Source organism: Moschus berezovskii, chromosome 9 (assembly GCF_049115385.1).
Source record: "Moschus berezovskii isolate FMDL1 chromosome 9, NW_MosBer_1.0, whole genome shotgun sequence".
NCBI classification, from domain to species: Eukaryota; Metazoa; Chordata; class Mammalia; order Artiodactyla; family Moschidae; genus Moschus; species Moschus berezovskii.
Genome location: NC_142468.1, coordinates 58,445,697 through 58,451,696, shown reverse-complemented (window position 1 = coordinate 58,451,696; position 6,000 = coordinate 58,445,697). Strand labels below are relative to the sequence as shown.

Here is a 6,000-nt window from a genome sequence, read left to right as displayed (position 1 = left end):
CTTGCATCTCCTGCATTGGCAGGCAGATTCTTTACCACTGAGCCACCTGGGAATTTGCCCCTCTGTAAATGTTCCAGGCACCAAAGTGTGTTTCAGGTCCTTTAGGGCATCACTACTTTTGTTGCCCTTCACCACCCCCCATGATTACATCTGTCCTATGGGCTTGTCTTCGCATCCTGTGGAAGCTTCAGGCTCCTGGGACTCACCAGTCTCACAGGCCTGTGGAGGGTTTTGCACAACACAAGTGCTCATGTATGGTTGTGGTTTGGTGGGCTGATGGAGGGTGCTTTCATTTCCCTGGTTTTCTGGGACATGAACAAAGTCATGCTGAGCCTGTACAGTGGAGCCACGTGGGGAGTTTTATCCACTGCTGAAGCCCAGCTCCCACTTACAGAGGTTCTGCTGTAATTGGTGTGGGGTACAGCCTGAGTGTTAGGATTTTAAAACTCTCCCAGGGTGATTCTGATGTGCATTCAGGGCTGAGAACTCCTTTAATATAATGTGCCAGTTATTAACATTAATTGTACATCTCTCCGTCTAAGAATAAGTGCTGGGTATCTTTGGGAGACGATAGGCAATAAGACAGTTATGGTCCCTTACCTTGTGGCATTCACATTCTAGTAATTCAGTTTAACAGACTTTGCTGGGTTGGGGATATCAGGAAGTGTATGGGTACAAAGATGAACAAGGCGTTGTCCTTGCCCTTGAGGAGAAGAGAAGTGGACACTCATTACAACTAAAATAGAGGAAAGGGAATGTCAATTGGGTAGAAACCAAGAGTGGTAGGGTTCAGGGGAGGAGCCATCTAGAGGGAAGATCAGGGAAGTTTCCATGAAAGATAGAATACCTGAGAGGGCCCGTGAAGATTGGATAGGATTTTGTAGGATGGAATGAAGGGGTGATGATGGAAGGGCTTAGACAAAAACACGGAGGCAGGAACAGTCAGTAAGCCAAGCTGGCAAGAGAGCTGACGTGCACACACAAGAGGGAAGAGGATGTGTGTAGGCAGGGGGGAAAGGCAGGCCAGAACCTTAGATGCCAGGGGAGGCATCTGGATCCATGCACAAACTGAGGCTGAGAGCGTGATTCTCAGCTGTTAATACCTGGATCTCCTCCTGACTTCATTCTGGAGTAGGTGTCCTTGCTGCCGCCACCCTCAGGGTCTCCCTTCCCTGCCACTGTTGCCTTGGTCCCGTGTTCAGTGTTCAGTTGCTGCCCTCAGTGTCTGATGAAGTCACTCCACCCCAAGCACAAAATGCATTTCCAGATGGCACCTCCCTAGCAATGCATTTGGCAGGTAGAGAGGAAAGAGTACCAAACTGAGAATCGGGAGGGGGCCTGGGTCTAATCCTAGTTCTGTCTCTTATCAGCTGTGTCACCTTGGGCAAGTCACTTCTCTTCTCTGAGCCTCAGTTTCCTCATCTGAAAAATGACTAGGCTGGATGGAATGACTGACAGTGACCCTTACCGCTGCAGCATTTTTTGACTAGTTTGCTGCATGTCAATCCAAGAACGTTCACTTTGCCTTAGACAAGGACATTGTTGCTGCAAAATAGATATGAAGCATGAGACTCAGAGCGGGAAGGGATGGCAAGGTGATGTGTAGGTGCTTGGGCAACACAGCTGAGCCTAGCCTTGGATTCATCTTAGTGCAGGGTCTGGCCATGTGAATGAAGACCCTTCCAGATGATTCCAGCCCCCAGCCATTCAAGTCACTCCCACCCACTCAAGTCTCCTTAGTTGAAGCCCCAGACATCCTAGAGCAGACATAAGCCATATATGCTGTGCACTGTCAGTGTTTCTAACCCTCAAAACATGAGTTGAACAAAATTATGTCATGCCACAAGGCTGGGGTGGTTTGTTACACAGCAATAGACAACAGGAAATGGGGGAGGAGGTGTCTGAAGGGTGGTCTGAGGATGAAGGTTTCACCTTATGCTGGAGAAACTTTACCAGCGGCTATCTTCCTGAGCCCATTGACTTGGAGAGCTACCTCTGGTCTTGGATATTACTCTACTCAAGGTAGCCTGGTGCTCTGGGGAGAGGTGGGTCAAAGCCTGTGCTGTCCTGGAATGTTGTCAAGTTTATGGACAAGGAAGCCCGGGCATCTTTCTAGAGGCTGTCACAGACACTGAGGTACCAGTCAGTTGGGGGGTGGGGGAGGGTTGGTTCATCTGTACGTCTCAGCACCTCAGTATCTAGGAAGGCTAAACTGGGGATGGGGAGTTGCTCATGTGAGTTGAGTTCCTCTGTGTGTGTGTGTGCGCTCAGTCATTAAATAGTGTCAGCCTCTTTTCAACCCCATGGACTGTAGCTTGCCAAGCTCCTCTGTCCATGGGATTTCCCAGGTAAGAATACTGGTGTGGGTTGCCATTTCCTCCTCCAGGCAATCTTCCCAACCCAGGGATCCAACCTGAGGCTCCTAAGTCTCCTGCATTGGCAGGCGGGTTCTTTACTGCTGAGCCACTTGGGAAGGCCCAGAGAGATCCTCTAGGTGTATCTTCTACACTCTGTCTCATTTCAGCCCCACAGTAGTTCTGTTAGATGCTGTAAGAAGGAGTGTTTGCCTACTTTACTTAAGAAGAACAAGTTCAGGGACTTCCCTGGCAGTCCAGTGGGTAAGACTTCCTACTTCCACTGAAGGGGGTGGGGGTTCCATCCCTGGTGGGTGAACCTGCATGGCCAAAAAAATATATATAAAGAAAAAAGAAAAAAAATCACACATTAATTAAAAAAAAAAAAGAATAAGTTCAAGTGCCATGATCAAGACTGGGAATGGCAGAGCTCTGAACCAAATAAAAGACTGAATTTGTAGCTCTGTCCTCTGGGACTATTTTAAGGAGCCGCCTGGATGGCCTAGGAGGGAGGTTCCGGGAAGGGGCCTTCATTTCTTTAAACAGCCTCTTGTCTTGAAATAAGACCACTGAACCTGATTTACATTCTGTTTCCATTTCCTTCCACCACCCCCTCCACTCTCATTCCTTTTTCCTCCCGGGATTTTTAGCAGGAGGAGGAGAGGAACAATCCACTCCCCAGTCTTTCACTCGGGTAGGCGGGAGGGTGATGCGGAGCTTCACTCACCAACTTGCCAGGCAGGGCTGGGGGCACTGAGGCCAGGCCGCTCCCAAGCGGGGCCGGGGGTGAGAGGATGGGGAGGTGAGGAGGGAAGTGTTCCCCCACCCCACTGTGAACCGTGGATGGTAAGGTTTCCACTCTGGCTGGGAGGAAGGAAGAGGCCTGCTCCCTGGTGGGATTTCTCTCACGGTGCGTGCGTGGAAGCGGGGGACAAGGAAATACCACTCTCTGAGTGATCTTGCCAGGCTATATCGACTGTATCAGCTCATGTACACCAATTTCCAGTTTGGCCTGGAGAGGTTAGTTGGCTTGTTCAAAGCCACAAAGCATGTAAGCGGCAGAGTCCGTGAAAACGCCAGGTCTTGCCACTGGCTCTCGCCCCCCTCTCCTGGGAACCTCGGCCTTTGGAGGTGCCCGATCCGACCTGGCGGGGACGCTTGCAGCCCTCACTCCGGGGTGCCCCGAGGGGACTCCCGGCAGGGGGCGCTCCGAGCCGGGTCTCGGGCCTCCGGGCGCGCCTCCAGCCGGCGCCTGGGACGGGACCCGCCGCTCCGCCTCCTCGGTGGCTCTGCGGGCGGGCGGGCGCGCAGGGAGCAGAGCAGATCCGAGAGCGGCGCGCGGGCCCCCGGTGCCCACCGCGCCCCCACGCCCGCCGCCGCGCAGCCTCCCGCCGTGAGTAGCGCCCGTCTGCGGGCTCGACGGGCGGGACGGGGTGCGCGGCCCGCGGCTGGGCTGGAGGGGGAAGACTGCTCCGGGGCGTTAGCCGCCTATTCCCTGTGCCCCCCAACCCCCGCCCGGGTACGGCCAGCCTTGGCCTTGGGCACTCTGGCCGGTCCTCGACCTCCGGGACCTGACTGCTGGGCCCCTAGAGCCGGCTGCGAAGAATGGCCTTTTGACCAGAAGGATCGGGTGGGAGCGGCGGGCAGACCGGGCGCCTAGGGAGGAGATGGGAGAGAGACTTCCATCAAGTTAGGACTCCTTGACGGGAGAGAGCACCCCAGATTTCCGGGAGGAGAGGGGATCTGGGCTTCTCAGCATCCTACACTTCACTTACCTCTTTCTCCTTCTGGTGCGAGGAGCTGATGCGGGGAGGCTGCTCCATCCGTACCCAGTCAGCTTTCTCAGTGGCAGAAGGAAGCTGTGGTCCCCGACATCTGGAGCCTGGGATGGGGCATGGTTAGGGTGGGCAGGGGGCCAGCCAGTAGGTCTGCAGCAGGCTGAGGTTTTGACCCCAGCGTATTGTCAACAGTTGACCTGACTCTGGGCTAGGCATTGTGGATGGCTCATGGCATGTGTGGATCTGGCTGATTCTCACTGCAACTCTGCAAGGTAGAGGTTAGTATTCTGTTTGTGGAGGAGAGGTAGCCCAGAGCGGTGAGCACAGAGGCCATACAGGTGGTGATAGGTTAGGAGGGCGCGCTGGAAAAGAGGATGCCTAACTGCTGCTTCACTGGCAGGTGGGAAGGTCCTAGGGGCAGGTGAGGAGAGCACATGCCCTGGTATTTGAGAATCCAGTGGGGGTGGCAGGGGGGCAGCTGGAGGTTGCTGCTGTGTTTTCTGACATTGTGTTTCTCAACTGCTTTGTATATGGCATTCCTTGGGAGAGTCCTGGTGACCAAGGGATGCTGGCACATTGGCCTCTTCACTGTTGCTTCCGGAGTCCTGTTCTTCCCCAAACCACCCATCTCCCGAGATGTGTTTTTAGCTTCTGAAGTGGTTCCATTCAGCAGCCTTGGGAGAGGCTTGGGCAGGGGCACAGGGGTGTGTGGATGTGAGTGGGTGCGGGACAAGTTTTCCACTGGTAGGAAGGAGACCTGCACTGACCCTGACCCACTCCCTGTCCAGTTCAGTTCAGTTGCTTAGTCATGTCCAACTCTTTGCGACCCCATGGACGCCAGGCTTCCCTTCCATCACCAACTCCTGAAGCTTGCTCAAACTCATGTCCATCGAGTCGGTGATGCCATCCAACCATCTCATCCTCTCTTGTCTCCTTCTTCTGCCCTCAATCTTTCCCAGCATCAGGGTCTTTTCCAATGAGTCAGCTCTTCGCATCAGGTGGCCAAAGTATTGGAGTTTTAGTTTCAGCATCAGTCCTTCCAATGAATATTCAGGACTGATATCCTTTAGGATTGACTGGTTGGATCTCCTTGCAGTCCAAGGGATTCTCAAGTGTGCACGGGGGTGTGTCGATGTGAGTGGGTGTGGGACAAGTTTCCCACTGGTAGGATGGAGACCTGAACTGACCCTGACACCCTCCCTGAGGCCTCCCCAGTTAGATGTGGGAATGAGCAAGCAGGCTGCCCAGCAGAGCTGGACCTTCACCAGGAAGATAGTTTTCTGAGTCCAAGCTTCCTCATCAGAGATTGGGGTGTGTCACAGCCTCCAAAGCGTGGAGGTGCGCTCTAATGGCGGATAGCCCTTCCCTCTGTCGACAGCTTCCTCAGAGCCTGATTGTGATGATTCTTCATGGGACAGTCGTGGGCCCAATTTACTTGTGCTGGGTGAGGATCTCTGAGAGTTCAGCAGGGTGGGCTGGGTCCCATGAGGGAGGGACTTAATAAGGTTGAAATTTCCTTATGAGATAATCCTTCAGTCTTGGAGGCCCTCTCCTAGGTTGTTCCCCAGGAGGCCACTGGCCTCCCAACCCTGGAGCCACTGTTTGAGGGATGAGGTGCTGTTGACAAAAGCCAGGGGAAGAGCAGCTGGCGTAGGCTGTGTGACTTTTAGCAAGTCCCTTCTCCTGTCTGGACCTCAGTTTCCTCCTCTTGCAAAACAAGTGGGCTTGACCAGAGAGCAATGGGTTTCAAACTCCTCCCACCCCTGAATTCTTACACAGAACCCTAACGTAGCGTGTAGATAAAGTGGAACTTTAACTTCCCTTCCTGATGCAAGTGGCTCCTGCGTGGAGACTAAAAGTCCTCTAGG

General features: G+C 53.7%; 1 protein-coding gene across 5 annotated transcripts in view; it reads left to right on the top strand.

Moving 5' to 3' along the window:
• The first annotated feature begins 3,614 nt into the window (after positions 1-3,614).
• Positions 3,615-6,000, top strand: part of DAPK2 (death associated protein kinase 2) — a 132,361-nt gene continuing 129,975 nt past the window's right edge. For all 5 annotated transcript variants that reach the window (XM_055435676.1, XM_088839682.1, XM_088839681.1 and 2 more), the window contains exon 1: positions 3,615-3,747. The gene's annotated coding sequence lies outside the window, so the exon portion shown is untranslated. The remainder of the gene's footprint in view (positions 3,748-6,000) is intronic.